General features: G+C 42.4%; 1 long non-coding RNA gene across 1 annotated transcript; it reads left to right on the top strand.

The window, feature by feature from the left end:
* The first annotated feature begins 563 nt into the window (after nt 1-563).
* On the top strand, nt 564-20176 carry LOC115091698. The gene is made up of 3 exons (XR_003856799.1): nt 564-593; nt 4196-4224; nt 19875-20176. It is a non-coding gene; the product is annotated as an uncharacterized LOC115091698 (long non-coding RNA).
* The last annotated feature ends 481 nt before the right edge of the window (nt 20177-20657 follow it).

Genomic DNA, 20657 nt, shown 5'->3' with positions numbered 1-20657 from the left:
AAAGGGGACAATAATGACAATATTTGAACTGTGCCTGAAAAATAGAGATATTTGCTGAGCAATGAGCATCTCATAAAACAATTGGTTTATGCAAGAAGTATGCTTTGTATAGACTTTCTATTGGCGCTCTCAATTCCAATCACAAGAGTAATTGAATTATTCATTCAAATATTATGTATGTACTACTTACGTGATTCTTGGAGGACTCTAAGGTTAATGCATTTATTTTTGCCTCAAGCATGAGTGACTCACTGACTGATGCTGTTTCCACTTTTTCCATGGAAGCATGCTTGGGTGTTGGCAGAATGGACAAATAATTAAATTTTTCAATTGACTTGCATGATGAGTTTTAACAAATTTGTCCAGTGAACATTTTTAGATGTTAATATAGTTCAGCTTAAAATATATTTCATAACTTTTATTGAGTTCAGGCTTTTTCTTGTCAATAACTGTGAATTTTATTTATTTTTTGTTTTTACTTTTTTATCTGATTATCTTAAATCATTTATGAAACAATATTTCTCTATGGCATTTTTAAAATGAATGTTGTCATTTATTCCTACAGATTTTGCCCTCTATTCACATTTGGATATGTAAGTTCATTTTTTTAAATATTCCCTTACCTTCTATATACCATCTAGTTAAATGTATCTTTATCAGCAACCAGTTTAATAAAAAAGAGTGAAAAAATGAAAAGACACAAAGTTTTAAAATGAGTCCTTAGATACTGAGAGGGTGAATCATAAATACAATAGCTAAACAACCAGTTTTTACAAATGATCTAGTAGTTAAGATTTAAAGAAATGTGAAAAAAAACCCCAACCTCATAAAGGTCTGCATTTCAATAGGGGTATCTCAAACAATAGAATTCACATGAAGGAAAGAAATGAGCCAAAACATACAGATGGCACAAAGGAGGATACTGAACAAGAAATGTAGAACAATTTGTTCCAAACTGTTGAATCTCAGCAGTTTTGCATTGCTTAAATAGAAAATTATGTTTTGAGTGATTTATTCCTCATGTGCAAAGATTACAGATAACACTGTGATTGACAAACGTAAAACAATATCTATAATCAAAAATGAAAAGTTATAGGAAAAGGGCAAAATTAAAAAGTATATTCAAACCCTTTGAGACCAAATTAATTGAAGGTTTGTAATAATTTTAAAAAATCCAGGAAGAAGATCACTAGAAGTTTGATTCATGAATCACAAGTGTGATTTGGATCTTTCCTGGAACTGACTCACAGTGAAATACTGAATAAATTATAAATCCTTGAAATATTTTGGCCACCCTTCCAATCATGCTTATCCCAATCTCTGCCTTTATTTCAATACAGCAGTTAGTGAGGAAGATTGGGATGATCACTCTAAGGGGGTCATTTATCAAAGTGCTATACGGCATTTTCGCATGCGAAAAGCACCTTTAACGCATGCGAAAATGCATTTATCGCATGCAAAAAGCACCTTTAACTCATGCGAAAACGTAAAACACTATAAAGCATGGTGCAATGCAAATTAAGAAAAGGGGAGGTATTGGGGGCAGGATTTCTGGCCAAGTGGGCTGGATTGGCAATTTGATGAGATGGACTCTCTACCTGGGTAACATCAAGCTAGGTTGATAGAATATTGCACAAATCTCATCTTTGGGTGAGTTTCCTCACTCCAAAGGTCATCAAATCTTCACAAGAGTGCACTGTGCTGTTCGTACTTCACACTGGGGTAGATTTTCAGACGAGCGCGAATAGCCTACTTTTGTTTGCGCTCCAGGCGCAAACAAAAGTACGCTGGATTTTAGTAGATACGCGCGTAGTCGCGCGTATCGGCTAAAATCCTGGATCGGCGCGCGCAAGGCTATCGATTTCGTATAGCCTGCGCGCGCCGAGCCGCACAGCCTACCCCCGTTCCCTCCTAGGCCGCTCCGAAATCGGAGCGGCCTAGAAGGGAACTTTCCTTTGCCCTCCCCTCACCTTCCCCTCCCTTCCCCTACCTAACCCACCCGCCCGGCCCTGTCTAAACCCCCATCCTACCTTTGTCGGGGGATTTACGCCTCCCAGAGGGAGGCGTAAATCCCCGCGCGCGAGCGGGACTCCTGCGCGCCGGGCCGCGACCTGGGGGCGGGTACGGAGGGCGCGGCCACGCCCCCGGGCCGTAGCCACGCCCCCGTACCCGCCCCCAAAACGCTGCCGACACGCCCCCGAAACGCCGCGACGACCGGGCCCGCCCCCCGACACGCCCCCCTCCGAGAACCCCGGGACTTACGCGAGTCCCGGGGCTCTGCGCGCGCCGGGAGGCCTATGTAAAATAGGCTTCCCGGCGCGCAGGGCCCTGCTCGCGTAAATCCGCCCGGTTTTGGGCGGATTTACGCGAGCAGGGCTCTGAAAATCCGCCCCACTCTGAATATCAAAAGTGGCCCCTAACCCCTACATTAATACCTAAACCTCACCTCGAGTTGCTAGGTGGGCTTCATATAGGCTCTCTCTCTCTTCCCCCCCCCCCCCCCCCCCCCGTGGTTGTAGGTAGGAATTACAATTCTGGCACTTACCACAAAGTATGACAAATTTATCGCAGTTTGTGCTAATACCTATGCAAAGCGCTAAGATAGTGCACTTTGCGATAAACATCCTATTACCATAAATCATGTCCCTTTTCCTATCGCATGAAATATTTAGTGCATTTTGATAAATCTAGGCCTAAGTTAGATAGTAAACTACAAAAGAGCAAGAGCCAGGAAAAAATGTTATCCAAGGGCAAAAGACAGTGAGAAAAGGAAATGATTAGAAAGTAAAGTATTTTAAACAAGAGGAAAAAATATAAAGCAGAGTTGCTTACTTGTAACAGGTGTTTTCTGAGGACAGCAGGATGTTAGTCTTCACACAAGGGTGACATCATCATCAGATGGAGCCCTGACACAGAAAAAATGTCAAAGTTTATATAACTTTGACTTGCCACACTGAGCATGTCCAGCATACCCTATACCATGCATCCACATGGGGTTCCTCTTCTGACTTATAACATAGATATAAATAAAAAACCAAGGAAAACCCAACTCTGCAGGGTGGCAGGCAGATTTTGTGAAGACTAACATCCTGCTGTCCTCACAGAACACCTGTTAGCAACTTTGCTTTCTCCAGGAACAAGCAGGATGGTAGTCCTCACACATGGGTGAATCCCTAGCTACAGGCTGTTCCCCCATTGTAAAAGGGGACCAGAAAACACCCTACCAGGTTCTAATGGGCACAACAACAATGGTGCTGTTGGTAACAGTGAAGGAAATAGCCTGAACTCAACAATGGGCCCTAGGCAGGAGAGAGTTGGCCAAAATGAGCTCACTAACTGTGATGCTGCAGCTCCATGGAAAAAGAGAGACTGAAGAGGGACCCTGTATGGTAAAGGGCATGCTGGGCATGCTCAGTGGCAAGTCAAAGTTATTGAAACTTTGACATGTTTTCTGTGTTGGGGCTCCATAGGACTTTCTAGTGGAAGGCTTTCTAGAAGCCACCAGACCCAAGACTACCATCCAGCTTGTCCTTGGAGAAAGGGCAATTAGGATTCTTTGGCTCTCCCTGCATATAACTCCTATACAATAACATTGTATGATAAAACATTCTTTGAGGAGGGTCTCTAGTTCCTCCTCTTACAGTAACCAAAATATATTATTGGTGTTATTACAAATATCTGCAATATCATTCCCCCAAAAATCCTATTACAATGCCTTTTTGCCTACTGGGTTCTAGAAATAGAGGTCCAATTCCCAACCTATCCTAAACTCCTATAGATAGGGAAGGAAAGAGGGATATTAAAATAGGCTTAAATTAGAATAGCAAAAAGTATTTTTTTTAATTTCCCCAGCTGGCAATAAGGACAGCAATTAAGTAAGAAAGTTTAAATATCTTTATTAACAATGTTTCTTAATTAACTGTTAAATGTTACATTATGATTGTTTTGAAATCAAATATGTTTTTTTTATTAATACATACAAATAGTTATAATATAACAATATTATTTGTAATAACTTTGCTGTTATCTACTTAAGTCAATAGAGATCTCTAGAATTGAATGGAACATTCTTTCAAATAAGTAATATTATCAGATAAGTGTAAAAAACTGAGTTTTCTATTGTTTATTTTTGTAATATTCTAATGGTAACTGAATAATCATTTTCTTAAAACTCCTTTTATTTTTCTATCTGCAGGTTTGCTGTACCCCAAAGTATAAAATCAGGTATTTTTGTTTGGGGTTTCTCTCATGAATGCTTATTTTTTTTATTTTGCTGAGTCACTTCTGAAATCTGTCTCACAAGTTACTGTCCAGTGTGTTTAGTGTGCATGGGTTAGCTCACATGTTAGTTGCTTGAGATCATGCAGCACCAGTAGTCCTCTTTTTGTTTCATCATTCTTCATCTGTAGACCTCCTCCTGGCTCCCTCTCTCTCTTAAGTATCTACTATACTATCTTGAAGAAATAAACAATAGAATTTGACTATGCTAAGTCTGCCAATCTTCCACAAGAACTTTGTCAATATGCTACTGTAAGCCAGGGAATAGTTAAGGTCACTAGGTGGCTCTTTCTTAATTCCCAAAGAGAAATAGAAAATATCTTCACACTGTAAGTAGCTGATTTTCACATTTATTGTCCCAGTAAATTGAGTATATATAATACTCTAGGACTAATAAAAATTGCAATGCACATAAGAGTAAGGTATAATGTAAATAAGGGAAAAATACAAATGTAATAGAAGATAAAATACAAGAAAGTATATGCATAGAATATCAAAACCAGAGAATATATATATATATATTTATATTTAAAATGTAACACTAAATCTGCTCACTTCCCTGAGGTTGTCCCATGAATCTCAGCAGTAGAACAGTCAAAACTCTTAGGACTTCAGTGCTGGAACATTGACATGTCATAAATATCTTGCATATCTTGGTTTATATAGAATATGTTGTTCTTTTCAGATTTTTCTCACCAATACCCAGCCATAAATCATGCTGTGCATACTTTCCTTTCCCATGCATTCCAGCCCTAGGTCAGAGGAGGCCTGCCAGGTGTTGGCTCAAAAAGGACAGCAAAATATCACCTGTAGGTAGCTTAATAATATAGATTTCCTGAGGGTCTTGGAGACTCATCATTACCACACAAAATTCAGTGGTTTAGTTTTCCAGAGAAGACAGAGAGCTTAGCATAAAAGGGAAGCAAAAAAGTTTATCAAATCAAAAATATATATATTCAGAATATATACAGCTCAGTCAGTGTTTCAGTTCTTCGGGGACCTAACTGGCCCTGCCCATAAAGTGATCTTCTTCGCTCCCAAGGCGGCGACGTGGGACCCAGCTACATAAGGCAAGTGAGCGCGCCTCTGGCGCTGCATGCCTGCGTCGCGCACCTAAGGAGCTCGACAAAGGGGTATGCCCCTTGGCACGCCCCTTAGCGTGTCCCCTTTTCGACGCAACGATAACTCCTAAATAGACCAAATACAAGTCTAACTGACCCTCTCAATCCAGCTACTATACCGCTCGAACCGAACTGACCACATACCCAAACTAGGCTCCATCTCCACCACAAACAGACGGAACAAGATCCACGGGCCTCAACTCGACAACAATATTGAACATCCTGACAAATTCACACTCCACCATCCAATACAACATCATCCTGACAGCCAAAAGATACGCAAAAGTGCACCAGCTGTGAACATTAACACTAAAGATTGACCTGGACTTATTACACATCTAAACTACCCTCCGCAAAATCCAAAGAAAATTCACCCAACTCCTCCAATACTGCATACGTACCATCACCTCAATGACATATCCCACATTAAACAACTTCCCAACCCAGTTAATTGAAAGAATTTGACGCCTAACACCAACCCTCATGAAAGATACCGACAACTGGTCAAGATCCTCTTCAACAAATCACTAAAAAGCATTATCTATCTTACATTCTTCCTCATAAACGCTCAAGCACTCACAAAAAAATTCATGCTTTTATCAGACATCATTCAAGAAAAACCCCTTGACTTCATCGCAGTGACAGAAACCTGGTTCAAAAATACGGACCATGTAATCACAAACCAAATAAACAACAACTCATATGACTTATTCTCAATTCCCAGAAAATCCCGCAGAGGAGGTGGGCTACTACTAATCATAAAAAAACATTTCACCATGAAACCGATACCACACACGCTCCCACGGCAGTATGAAATAACCATCTTCGACTCTGAAAATCTGCAAACTTGCATAGTATACTGCCCCCCCCCCCCCCCAGACTTCTGGACAATGACATATCCCCCCTCATAGAATTCCTCATAACAAATATCAGCCTCAAGAAACCCACAATTATACTCGGAGATTTTAACCTCCATATGGACATTTCCCCACGATCCCAAACTTGCCAAACCCTGTTGGACGTGCTTTCCACCCTAAGCTTCACCCAACAGGTGACCAACCCAACACACAAAGCTGGTCACACTCTTGACCTAATATTCACAAACGACAATGTCTTCTCAAACACAACAATATCATACACTCCAGTCCCATGGTCCGACCACTATCTCCTGCACTGCAAGACCCAAGCCAACATAAACATCAAGAATGAAGCAAATAAAACATACACTTTCAAATACAGACCACCTTTTCAATCAGACCTTCTCAAACAAGAACTCGAAAAGCATCTAACAAACCTAGATCTCTCTAATATAAATAATGCCACCCACTCATGGCACAAACTTACAACGGAAATTGCCAACACTATAAACCCCGAAAGAACAAAACAGATCCAGAACAAAAGAGATAACACAAACCCATGGTTCAACACCCAACTAAGAGATACCAAGTCCACACTAAGGAAGAAAGAAAAAGAATGGCGAAAAAATAAAAGTCCTCTGACTCTGGAAAGATATCACACCCAACTGGCAACATATAAAAAGCTGATTAATAAAACGAAACAAGATTATTACAGCAAAAAAATCCAAAACTCCTTAAACAACACAAAATCTCTTTTCAACATAGTAAACAACCTAATATCAGTCAATAACAACAACCCCTCAGCCCAAACCAAAAATCTAAGCCAAGAGCTTGCCATTTTTTTCAAAAACAAAATCAGCAAAATAACAGGGAATATAAACAATTCCCCTAATCAAAATGTGCAGCTAAACATCAAAGACATAACACCATGGTCCACTTTTGAACCAATATCGACTACTGAAACGGAGAAGCTATTAAGAACCCTAAACCCGGCCTGCCACGAACTCGACATAATCCCGATTCGAGCCTTAAAGGAAAAAGCTCAAACCATTACTCCAACCATCACGGCAATCATAAATAAATCTCTAGAAGAAGGTGAACTTCCAGACAAATTTAAAATTGCCACAATTAAACCCATATTAAAAAAAAATCTCAATCCAGATGAACAACTACCGCCCAATCTCAAACTTACCTCTCCTTGCCAAACTGACCGAAAAAGCAGCACTTAAACAACTCAGTGATCATCTCGAAACAAACAACATCTTGCACCCCACCCAACATGGATTCAGAAAAAATCATAGCACAGAAACCTTACTCCTCAACTTATCAAACACAATAATAAGAGGTTTTGACAATGGACAAAGATACATCCTCATCCTACTTAACCTCTCTGCTGCCTTCGACACGGTCGAACATCAAAGCCTAATATCCAGACTAACTGAAATCGGTCTATCTGGTAAAACTCTTGACTGGTTTACCTCTTTCCTTAAAAACAGATATTTCAGGGTAAACATCAACAACCACTGCTCAGATGCCATACCTCTAGAAACCGGAGTACACCAAGGATCCGCACTTTCAGCCACTCTGTTTAATATATACCTCCTGCCTCTATGCCAGCTACTCACGAGTCTCGGCCTCACATTTTACATGTACGCCGACGATATCCAGCTAATCATTCCTGTAACAGACACCCTCGAAAGCACTATGAAACTCTCGGCCACTTACCTCAATACTATAAAAAACATGCTAAACCACATGAAACTATGCCTTAATATGGACAAAACTGAATGTATAATGCTTGAAAGAAAAAACTCCGGAGTCCACCAGAACCATGACATACAAATTGACAACACAATCATCACATTAAAAGAAAACATAAAAGATCTAGGAATATGGTTAGACCCAGAGCTCAACTACAAAAAACACATTGCAATGAAAATCAAAGAAAGCTTCCACAAACTACTAATCCTCAAACACCTAAAACCACTACTGAATCACCCCAAATTCAGAACCATTCTCCAATTAATAATCTTCACTAGCTTTGATTATTGCAACTCACTCCTGATAGGCCTACCCAAATCTACCATACGACCACTCCAAATACTACAGAACGCCACAGCCAGAATCCTCACCGGTCGCAAACGAACTGATCATATCACCCCGGTGCTAAAAGGTTTACACTGGCTACCTGTAGAAAAAAAGAATCTAATACAAAACTCTAACCATTATCCACAATGCAATACACAACAGTGAAAGCACATGCCTAAACACCATTATTCAACGACACCCCCCCCAACGCAATACGAGGTCGACAAACAAACTACAGCTAGACATACCATCAGTCACAACTGCCAAACTCACTACCGTAAGAAACAGAGCCATATCTATAGCAGGACCTCACCTCTGGAACTCCCTACCGGAACACCTAAGATTACAGAACAACACTAAAATATTTAAAAAATTGCTCAAAACCTGGCTCTTCAAACAAGCCTACAAAGACTGGATCAGCTAATCATCCACACGACCTCAGACACCATGAATTCAACCCCCTCTATGAACTTTAATAACCACAACCACCTCAATCGCCACCCAGCTCGTATTCCAGCAACCTACTAAGTTGAACCTTTTAAACCCAATCAATTTCACACTTATATTCTATAAAATAACGAGAAATTAGCAAGCAGAGAATCCACTATCAATGGATGACATAAATACCAAGACAAACCTGACTGCATTAACATATACAACTAGACGTTCATCCTGTCTCTAGCTTTAGCACACCCCACAGTCTCCTACCTTTCCTCATATCTACCTCTATAAACATATGTTCTCAGTAATGTTTCTGTAATGTTTCTCCAGAAGGAAAACCCATGTCACCTCCCACAGTTATGATTGCGATAGTTAATCTTTTTGTAACTGATGCTATACCTAATCTGTTGCTATATAACCTATATATATATATATATATATATATATATATAACCTATTTGTCTCTGATGTTATAACCTAGTTGTATCTGATGTTACGCCTGTATTGTGTTACGCCTGTAATATGTTGTTATACCTGTAAACCGGAGTGAGGGCCTTTTGCTAAACTTCGGTATATAAAAGCTTAAAATAAATAAATAAATATTATCGGTCCCTATATAATACAGTTTCTAATATTCTGTAAACCGTTGTGATCTTCATATGGAATGATGGTATATAAAATGTCTAAATAAATAATATTTCAGAATCTTAAATGAAGATATATAGCTAGTTATGAGGATAAAATAAATTTCAAGTGTGTGCACCATATCTATTCCAACCTTGGATAACATTTCCCAATAGCAATAATGTTTTATTTCTCTGAGGTTCCATTTTTAAGCTTTAGGAGTGAGTCAGTAGTGCTTTGGCAGAAAGCAGCTGAAAATTCAAAGTGGTAGATTTTAAAACATACACACGTATGTTATAAAATCCATTGGCCGTGTGCAAGGGGGGGGGGGATTATTGCAAAGTCCATACGGCAACGCAATCAAGCCTTCCCCAGTTCCCTAACCCCCTGCCTAATCTTCCTTCCCCTTCCCCTCTTCTCCCCACTCCCTAAACCTAACCTACCTTGCCTCTATTTTTTTTTTTAATACTTACTGCTCCTTAGGAGCAGAAGTAATTTACATACACTGTCAGGCTGCCGGTGCGCAGTTCCCGGGCAGTAGCTAATGGCCACTGTCCAAGCTGGCCTCTGTCTCACCCCACCCTCTGGCCCACCCCTTTCTCAGGGCCCAACACTTGTGCACGTATTGCTACTTATGCGCATGGCCGCGCCCTTTTGAAAATATGTGCAGCATGCACAAGGCCCAGCCATGCATGTAAGTGTCGATTTATACCTGCGTGGACGATTAAAATTCAGCTCTTACAAGAATTTAAAAAAAACTATTTTTCAGCTAAATTTTTCTCACTTCTCACTCTTGTGTATTCATAGACTACTAGCTAACTTCTCTCTTTAACCCTGAAAAAGGAAAGAGTAGTGTTGTGGTGTGAACCCTTGGGCTGAGGCAGGGTTGACGATACCAGCAGAAGTAGATCCCCTCCTTGCGTCCCTGCCGTCGGCAGGAGGAGCAGAGCGTGCAGAGACCCAACTGAACTTTCATTACTACCAACCCTCATTCCTCGCAGGATGAGCCCTTGGGTACCTCCTGGACTTCTCTTGCTGGCTGCCTTTTGAATCATGCCCTCGATTCGGGTCCAGAGGTTATGAAGCTCCTGCGCTGTCAGCTGAGTGGCCGGTGAAGGGACAACCTAGAATAGAGGATATGGCGGAAGTGGTTGTCTTCTATATGCTAACAGAAATGGAGAGGACCCAGTAGCCATGTTAATGTGGGAGTTGTGCAAAAACTCCGCCCAGGGAAGGAATGGCCCAATAGTCTTTTCTTTCATTTATAAATGCTTGGAGGAAAGTTTTAAGGGTTCGATTCATACATTCCACTTGTCCGTTTGCTTAGGGGTGGTAAGCTGATGTAAAGTCTAGCTTGATATTGAACTTGCAGCAGAGGCACTGCCAATACTTGGAAGTAAACTGGCATCTCGATCCGAGGTGATGTGAAGAGGCAGTCCATGGAGGTGAAAAATGTGTGTGGTGAAAAGCTTGGCTAGCTCCGGGGTGGATGGCAGGGCAGGAAGTGCAATGAAGTGAGCCATTTTGGAAAAATGGTCAGTCGCAACCCAAATGATGCAGTTGCCACTAGAAAAAGGAAGATCTACCACAAAGTCGGTAGAGGTGGGTCCAGGGTTCCTTTTGGACTGGCAGTGGCTGCAACAGCCCCCAAGGTTGCCCCACCAAGGGCTTTTGTCGAGCACAGGTGGGGCACAAACCCACATACCTTCACATCCCAGTCCATCTGAGGCCACCAATAGTATTGCCTGAGTAAAGTCAGGGTCCGGGCCCGACCTGGGTGACCCGCTACTCGAGAGCCATGGGACCATTCCAGTACATGTTGCTGAAGTTTAGAGGGGACCACTGTTTTCCCAGAAGGAACAATGTGCGATGTGGTTAGCAGAATCCGTGCTGGTTCAAATCACATATCCTGGGGGTCTGTTTTCTCCTCGACCTTGAAGGACCATGAAAGGACATCCGCTCTGATGTTCTTTGTGGCTGGTCTGTACTTTATCACAGTCGAAGCGGCAGAAAAATAGGGACCAGCGAGCCTGGCAGGAGTTCAAGCACTGGGCATGGCGAAGGTGCTCTACGTTTTTGAAATCAGTGTAGACCTTAATGGTATGTTGTGCCCCTTCAAGCCATTGGTACCATTCCTCGAAGTCCAACTTTATGGCCAGGAGTTCTTTATTCCCAATGCCATAATTCTTCTCCACGGGAGTGAACCTCCATGAGAAATAAGAGCAGGAATGGAACATTCCTTTAGGAGAGAATTGGCCTAAGACTGCTCCCACTGCGATGGCAGAGGCATCAACCTCCACGATAAATAGACGAGTTGGATCCAGATGTCGGAGACATGGTTCCCTCAAGAAGGCCTGTTTTAGCCTGAGGAAGGCGGAGGTCACTTCTTCGGGCCACTCCTTTGGGTTAGTACCCTTCTTGGTAAGGGCCGTGAGAGGGGCAACCAGGCAGGAAAAATTAGGAATGAAGTATGTGTAGAAATTGGCAAAACCAAGGAATTGCTGTAGAGATCAGAGTCCAGAAGGTTGGGGCCAATCTCGGATGCAGCCCACCTTCTCTGGGTCCATGTGGAACCCAGTGCTAGAGATAATGTATCCAAGAAAGGGGAGAGATTCCTGCTCGAACATACGTTTCTCGAGCTTAGCATAAAGTTGGTTGGCATGCAGTTGTTGGAACACCTGTCGGACATCCATTCGATGAGAGTGGAGATCCTTGGAGAAAATGAGGACATTGTCCAAGTAGACCACCATGTTGACGTATAGGAGATCGCTGAAAATTTCATTCATCATGTGCTGGAATACCGCAGGGGCATTACACAAGCCGAAGGGCATGACCAGGTACTGGTACTGGCCATCGCGTGTGTTAAATGTGGTCTTCCATTCATCTCCAGGTTTGATGTGGACCTGATTGTACGCTCGCCGTAGGTCCAGTTTAGTAAAAATCTTGGCCCCTTGCAAGCGATCCAGCAACTCTGCGATGAGAGGAAGAGGGTAGTGGTCCTTCTTAGTAATTGCATTGCAGCCCCATTAATCGATGCAGGGCCGGAGGGTGCTGTCTTTCTTGGTTATGAAGAAGAACCCCACCCCTGCCGGTGATGTGGAGGGGCAAATAAATCCTCTCTCCAGATTCTCCCGGATGTGTTGTGCCTTGGCCTCCATCTCTGGAAGGGACAGAGGATATACTCTCCTGCGTGGAGGGACAGCACCAAGGATCACGCTGATGGCGCAGTCGTAGGGGTGGTGTTCGGGGAGAATCTCTGCCTTCTCCCTTGAGAAGACATCTGAGAATTCAGCATACTGAGGAGGCATGTCCAGAATGGTGGCAGTGAGGAGCACCTCAGGAGGCCATCTTGACAGCAGCGATAACCCCATTTACTGAGCTGGAGGGTCTCCCAGTCAATAGTGGGGGAGTGCATTTGCAACCACAGTAACCCGAGGATGACCGGGTGCACGGCCTTCTCGATCACGTGGAAGGAAATCTCCTCCAGGTGCAGCAAGCCGGTGCACAGACACAAGGGAAGCATGGTCTCAGTGATACGCCCCAGGTCTCCTGAGATAGAAGAGATTACAAGAGGCCTGTCCTGCAGGGTCGTCAGTAGCTTCAGGTGTTCCACCATGCTCTTCCTGATGAAGTTCCCTCCAGCTCCAGCTGAGTTTGGAATTTCCAGCTGCGTGAGCAAAGAGCCACAGGAAGTACGAGTTGGGGAGCGGGGTTAGTGAAACCTAGGACCAACTCCCCAACAGGTTCTAGGCTCGGGAGTTTCCCGGCTTCTCTGGATATTGAGCTAGGAAGTGACCTTTCCCAGCTCAATACAGGCATAAGCCCATCGCCCGACGATATTGTTTCTCCTCAGGAGTCGGTGGACATCATCCTAGCTGCATGGGCTCGTCGGGGCATACCGGAGCGGGCAGTGGTGGTGAGTATGCAAGAGAAGGATGGTGCCAGAGGAATGGGATGGCGTGGAGTCTGAAGTTCTCGGGCTCGCTGCTGAAGATGACAGTCCACCCTTCCAGCCAGATCAATTAGTTTGTCAAAGGATTCAGGGAGATATCTGGCTTCCAGCTCATCCATAATGTGTGAGGATAGGCCTTCCAGAAAGATACTCTTTAGACAGTCCTCCCTCCAACCAATCTCTGTTGCCATAGTGTGGAATTCTATGGTATAGTCGATAAGGGGCCTTGCCCCCTGGCGAAAGTGTAATATGTCCGACCCTGTCGTGGCTAGACAATCTGACTCTTTGAACATCTGTTTAAATGTCTGGATGAAGCACTGCAGGCCCTGAAGAAGTGGGTTCCCGTCCTCCCACAGGGAGGTCCACGCCAAGGCCTTCCCATCAAGGAGGGAGAGAATGAACGTGATCTTGATGGCATCCATGGAAAATTGTGCAGGCTGCAAGGGAAAGTGCATTAAGCACTGGTTAGGGAAGCTGCGACACTGCTTGAGGTCGCCAGCATATCTAGGAGGAGCCAGGAGATGGATGGATGAGGCCACAGGTGCCGCCCGAGGAGCTTCCGAGGTGTTGAGGTAGGCATTTATATGGCCCAGCGATGTCGCCAGCATCTCCAAGAACTGCTGCTGCTGCTGAAGCTTCTGAGCCAGACCTGGTATCCTGGAGGCCCGAGAGATCAACTGGGTCCATGGCCTCAGCAAGCTGTTGCAGTGTGGACCCTTGGGCCGAGGCGGGGTTGATCTACCAGCAGAAGGAGATCCCCTCTGCGGGTCCCCACCGTCGGCAGGTGGAACAGAGCGGTAAAGAGACCCAACTGGACCTTCACCACTACCAACCCTTGTTCCCCACAGGTTGAGCCCTTGGATACCAGGGCTGGCTGGAGTTAAGGCGCGGGTCTGTGAGTGATGAATCCAGGAAGACGACGACAGGCAAAAGCAGAATCAGACGTGCTGAGGTCAGGGGCAGGCAGCAGACAGACTAATCCAGAAGACAGGCCAAAGTCAGGGCAGGCAGCAGACAGACGAAATCTGAAGAATGTACCAGGGTCAAACTAGAAGATCCATCCAAGGAAAAGGAGAGCGGGTCTGGGACAGGAGCTCGGGGCCAGGAACAGGGAAGAGGAAGGCAGGGGCGGAGGCAGGACCATGGAGAAGCAACTAGTAGTCTCGAAGAATGCGACCTGTTGCTGAGGAAAGGTTTGGGCAGCAGGGGCTGCCTTAAGTAGGACCTCCTACTGACGTGAATATCTGGGACTGTGGGAAGCTTTCCTGCTGTGGCCCCTTTAAATACCATGAAAAGCCGCGATCGCTCGAGGAAGTCAGAGCAGGCGGCGTGGGGGCAGTCCTGCCGTGTGGAAGCGACAGTGGTGGCTCCAGAGCGCCGCAACGAGGATGGGACTGACTCAGGGGGTAAGTGAGGCTAGATGCATGGTCCTGCGGCTGGCCATCACAATAGTTAGAATTATTCCGGTCTTCTATATTTAAGATTAAAGCTCTGGCTTAAATATTTTCTTGACTTTTTAAGCTGCCAATGTTTGGTTTAAATGTTGATATTACTAGTATGTGGGCAGACTAAATTAATCAGTCAGAAAATTAGTTTTTATTGTTTATGTACAATACCTTCACTTATTCAACAATTAAAGGGAAATTTTAAGACCCGTGCACGGTTCCCGGTGAGTACACACGGACACGCTGATTTTTTAACATGCACGCTCCAATGCCAACTTTCTCGCATAAGGGAAGAAATTTTACAACATGTGCACGGTGACACAATAGGCCCTAATCCCTGTTCCCTCCCAGTCTACTCCAATAAAGGAGACTGGGAGGGAACTTCCTAAACCCCATACCTAACCTGTCTCCCTTTTCCCCTACTAACCCAGACCCCTAAAACCCTGCTATCTAACCTTTTTTTTGTTTTGTTTTATAACGTACCTGCTCTCTGGAGCAGTAGGTTGAATGGGTCGGTCGGCTGCCAGCATGCGCTTCAGCGGGACAGTGCTTAATAGTGCTGTCCCAGCCCACGCACGCCACACCCAGACCCTGCCCCAGCCCACCCCTTTTCCTGAAAGGCTTTCTTGTGCACATACAGTCAGATACTTCTGTGGCTACGGTCATTTAAAATCCCCGCATCACGCATGCATCCCATCCACACATGTATTTGCCCATTTCGGCACATGCAGCCTTTTTAAAATTCAGCCTATAATCACTTAATATAAGCAGAACACTATTTTAGCACATTTTCTGCTTTAAATTAATTTTTAACTACTCTAATTCCTGAACTTTAAGAGAGAGAGAATGTATATTTCAGTATTTCTTTACACTAGAACACATTCATTTCACATTAAAACTTTTTTTCAGTAGTTTCAAAATTCCCCAAACTTAAGTCAATGATTATTTTTCACTTAAACTGCATTTGCTGTTGTTCAACAAGTTCCCTCTCCCTACAACTGTAACCATGTTTCTCAACTGTAACTGTCAAGGTACACAGTGTAGCAATACACCTGAGTTCAATAAAATAATTCCCAATTATTTTTACCTCCCACAACAGCTTTCAATAGGATTCTTGGGAAATCCTCCATACCCTTTCCCACATAGCAGCCATTAGTAAATAATTCTAATTTTTAGTAAAATCAGAATCAGCAGGTCTCACCATGCCATACCTTCAGTGTGCTTCCACTCCAGCAAGTTGTCTACCAGTTGATTCTCCCATGCAGAAGCCCTCATTCAAGGTGGTTACCATGGCACTGCTGACTTACAATTCGGTGTTCCTGCCCTTTTTTCCCCTGAGACTTTCATTTTAATAGGGACCCTTTTGTATGAGAGACCTTTTTTAATGCATTCTTTGTGGTTCTTATATTCCTCATTTTTAGTTTAAAACAGTGTTGAAGGCTTACCCAAGGCTCCCCAGCATCTGTACCAATCCCAAATTGTATTTCTTAACTTTTTATTTATGTTAATTTCCCATGTAAACATCAGAACAAATACAAAGAAAAGCCAAGCAATACCAGTTTACAGCAGATAAAAATCAAAGATTCAGAATAAACTCTAGTCCACAAAAAAGGGGAGGCAAAGCCACCATATGCCAAGGAAATAAACCAAAAAAGGATGTCAAAAGATAAGACAAAAACTACTGTATACAGAGCTTACTGTGCAGGAAAAGAAACTCTCTCTGAAGGAGATGTTAATGCAGGTCTAAGTAAAGCTTGCTTTTCATTAATAAACTGACTCATAGAACAGGGTCATAAAACACATACGTAATTCTGGCCAACTTACCGTAACTATACTTTTACAGGGGAAATTTAACCAACCCCTTGAATTGTTGAACCTCTTGATCTAAGGAGGAGAAAATGCTTCCTCCTAAGTTGAGAGGATTTGGCAATAACTGGGAACATGACAATTTTTTAATGTAAAAATCAAAACATCCTCTTACAAAAATATAATTTTACTAGAAAGCCCCTATCAGAAACCACCAGTAAACTGACAGTCAATGTTCTTGCCACTGTCACCAGCCTCCCCTTTCTCTGCTTCTGCCAGCCTGACCTCCCTCCTCAGTGATATCGGCCGCAAGATCTTGCTTATGCTCTTGTTTCTGTCTCCTTCTCTGGCTATTGTCTCTCTTTCTCATCAGCATTGGGCAGCAGTCTGCAGACCTCCTGATGCTACCTCCAGTTTCCCTCTCTCTACATCACTGCAGGAGACATTTTATAACTCTCCCACAGTTGCCTGTTTCGAGCTGCCAGCTCCTTTCTTAAAGAGCTGCAGCTAAATAAAAACCGTTGAAGCTTGACTAATTTTTCTTGGACTATTACAGCCCTCCTTGTAATCCAGCCATCCTGATCCCATGCCAGCCCTTACCATGGGGATCCAGAGGGATTATTAAAGGGCATGGTTCCCCAGCTACCTGGTAAAAACTGGAATTCTTTTTCACCTTTATTACAACAGCCAACACATTTCAATAACAGTCCAGACTAAACCATATAGGATTCAAAAAGTGCAACTATACCGTAGCATTAACAACATTAATAACCTTGACATGCCTCAGAAGGTATCTGCCACACCCCAGCAAGATATTGCACTCCTGCCCTGTAGGCACTGAGCAGCTCAATGCTACCTTTGTGTATGGCCCCCAGCATCAGCCCAAGAAAAAGCCTTTTATTAAATCACACAACTTACTATATGCTCTTTTTTTTTAATCCATTTTATAAACTAAATTGTAAAACATACTTCCCTTTTTATAAACTTTATAAACACCTTGTCTTAGACTAATCCTCTACAGACCTAGGAATAATACAGCAGTGAACTCTAACTCTCCTTCCCTTTCATTACTTTTTAAAACATTTTTAAATATTTAATTGAAAACATGAACTTCCCCAAACCTCTCACACCATCCACAGCCCTAGGCAAGAAATAGAGACATCACCTTGCTCACTGGGCCAAGCAACCCAACAAGTCCATGAACAGAGCACTGCCCAACTGGCTCCTAAACATTGGCTGTTTTCCACAAAGCTCCAGCGCCCCCAGAAAACAATATTCCAAGGAAAACCCTTCAATCATGAGAACTTCCTTCCATCAACAAGGCCCTCACTGGCCAGCAAATTGCTTGTAAGAAACCCTAAAAAGAAGCCACAATAGAAAAAGGATCACTGAACACAAAGAAGACTACCCAACATGAAGCAGCCCTAGCAGGTGACAGAAACTTGTAGAGTCCACCAATGCCAAACAGCCACACAGAGGTTGGTGATTGGCCAGATAAGACTTTCCAACCCCCACAGATGCATCACCCCCCAATACACACACACTTGAATGAGCCTCACTTGTCCAATGGAAAAAGACATTCTAGTAAAGGTTGGGAACCTGACCAGATGGGCAGGGGCCCGTCCATATTATCCAGCCTTTGCCCATCCCAAGGATCCTTAAAGCTTGACAGTAACAAAACTGAAAATGACTGTTTTTATGCATTCTTTGCATAACAGTGTGCATTGAGGGGAGACCATGCTTATCTTTCCATATATGTCTGTCTGTCCCTCTAAGTACAGAGAAAAACAACATATAAGTACTATCATGCTCTCAGAAGAAATGCATTTGGCACGTCTATATAGTCCAAAATGAAGTATACCTTTCCAATCTCAGTTAAAAGGGTATGTTTTACTAAGGCTTTTCTCCCATTCTGAATCTATAGGAAAGGAATGTCATGAATCCCAAAGACCTGTGCCTGATTTAATAATGCCCTTTCACAAGCTATGGGCAACGGTTTAGTAAATCAATCCTATAATGTGTATTGTTTTGGATATTTTATTGTATTGATCATTCACCTATGCCTGTGTAAGTGGGTTTAGATAGCAATTTTTATATTGCCAGCAGATTATTTATCAATTTTCAAAGACAAAGTATGTATCTACTTTCACTTTAGGATAGATGTCCAAATGTGAACATTTAAGCAGGTTAGCCTGATAAGACTTATCCGGCTAGCTTACATGGGATATTCAGCAGTACAGCTATGTTTCTGAATATCCCTGAAAAAAATCACTAGTTAGCCGGATAAGTCTTATCTGACTAACTTTAGACCTGCTATTGAGCAGGTCTACCTTATCAGGCTAACATGGCTGGGCAAGTTTAAATATTGCTACTTATCCAGCTATGTTAGCCGAATAAGTAGCTCCTCCCTGGAACACCCATTTCCTACCCACCACTTAGCCAGATAGGTACTTATCTGGCTAAGTACTTATCCAGATAAGTGGTGCTGAATATCAGCCTCTTTGCATCTTGCTGTGGATACAAAAGATCCATGAACATTTGCAACTGCTTTTTGTGCAAGTATTTTTTTCGTGGAAAATAACACATGTAGAGTTGAAAATACGCAACATATATCCCTGGGTGCACCTCCTCTAAATGCCACTAAAAAGTACTGGCATTGTGGAATAGTGTGCATATTTTTAGCCATACTGAGGGACAGCAATCTAGACAACCAATTTTGGAATGCAAAAGTCTACTTATCGTAAATGTCTGAAAATTGTCCTCTTACAGTCTAGCCATGCTCCTTTAAAACTAGGCTTTGACTCTGTTTGGATTTTTTCAACTGTGTTCTAATGTTCCCCAGATAGGGCTATATTGGATGTAAGCCCCCCGGCTTGAAGCTTAAATCTCTAAGTCAAGCATGACTTGTCTCCAATTACTATTTAACCTGTCTCAGTGAAAGAGCTTTATAAAAGCTCAAGAGTCTTATCCTCATGTTCTGCCACTGTTTGTAAAAGTGCTTATCTCCTATTGTATCTAAGGCGAACCTCAAGTGTTCTTTTTATACCTGTTTTCTTCTAAAAATAAGAATATTTCAACTGTCAGAGAAACATTTTGCATAATCCTATATTTGATTTGATTTTTCGCTTGATCATTGTCTTTATAAGAACATTGCTTTTTTTCTTATTAAAATCCAAAAGCTAATAAATATTATACTGTGTACAGACAGATGGACTACCTTGATTTAATGTACAGTTGAGTTAATGTTTCTCTTCTTCCCTAGGGTTAATGAAGAGGAAGTGTAGAGGATGATGTCAAATGAGAGCTGATGTATATCTGTGCAACTTTCAAACTGTAGACAATTCCCTTGGACTCCAAATTACTTCACAATATTCCTTAAAAGTGCCTCAGAAGCTGTGAAGGGCCTATTGGAAAAAAAAAAAATCCACAGCAGCAATGTTTACATTTGTACACCTGTCACATCCATCTGTCGGCAAAGAAGATGCAGAACTTGTATCCAGATGGAGAAGACTTCCTAGCACTTTCAAATATGTCAGTAAAACACTGTTGACTGCTCAGGATAAAATAAGCTGTGAGTTTGCATTGATCAGACTTTATCTCTTTCTACAGTGCGATAGTTTAAGACTTTTCAGGCTAGATAATATAATTTCTGCATTTTCTATCATAACACGTAGAAAATCAAACTTTATCCTATAGCATTCATTAATATCTATAAATAGGCCCACAATTTTTATTTTATTTATTTATTTATTTAAGATTTTTATATACCGGCATTCGTGATACAATCACATCATGCTGGTTTACATAAAACAAGGGGTGTACAATGAACAATTGAATAACTTATTGGTGAGGAAGTAAGCAGTTACAAATAACAGGGGAAATGAAACTGGGAGACGAGAAAAAAGGATAGGATAACATTTGATAACGATAAAGATATTTAAATTAGGTAAACATTAGCTGTAGATACTGTAGATACAATGCTATTTATGTTTCCTCTAAATAATTAGGGAGGGTAATTTTCAATTTTTTTAAGTGATATACATAT

The sequence above is a fragment of the Rhinatrema bivittatum genome, chromosome 5 (assembly GCF_901001135.1).
Source record: "Rhinatrema bivittatum chromosome 5, aRhiBiv1.1, whole genome shotgun sequence".
NCBI classification, from domain to species: Eukaryota; Metazoa; Chordata; class Amphibia; order Gymnophiona; family Rhinatrematidae; genus Rhinatrema; species Rhinatrema bivittatum.
The sequence above is the reverse complement of the archived record's forward strand: the minus strand, read 5'-3'. Positions and strand labels throughout refer to the sequence as shown.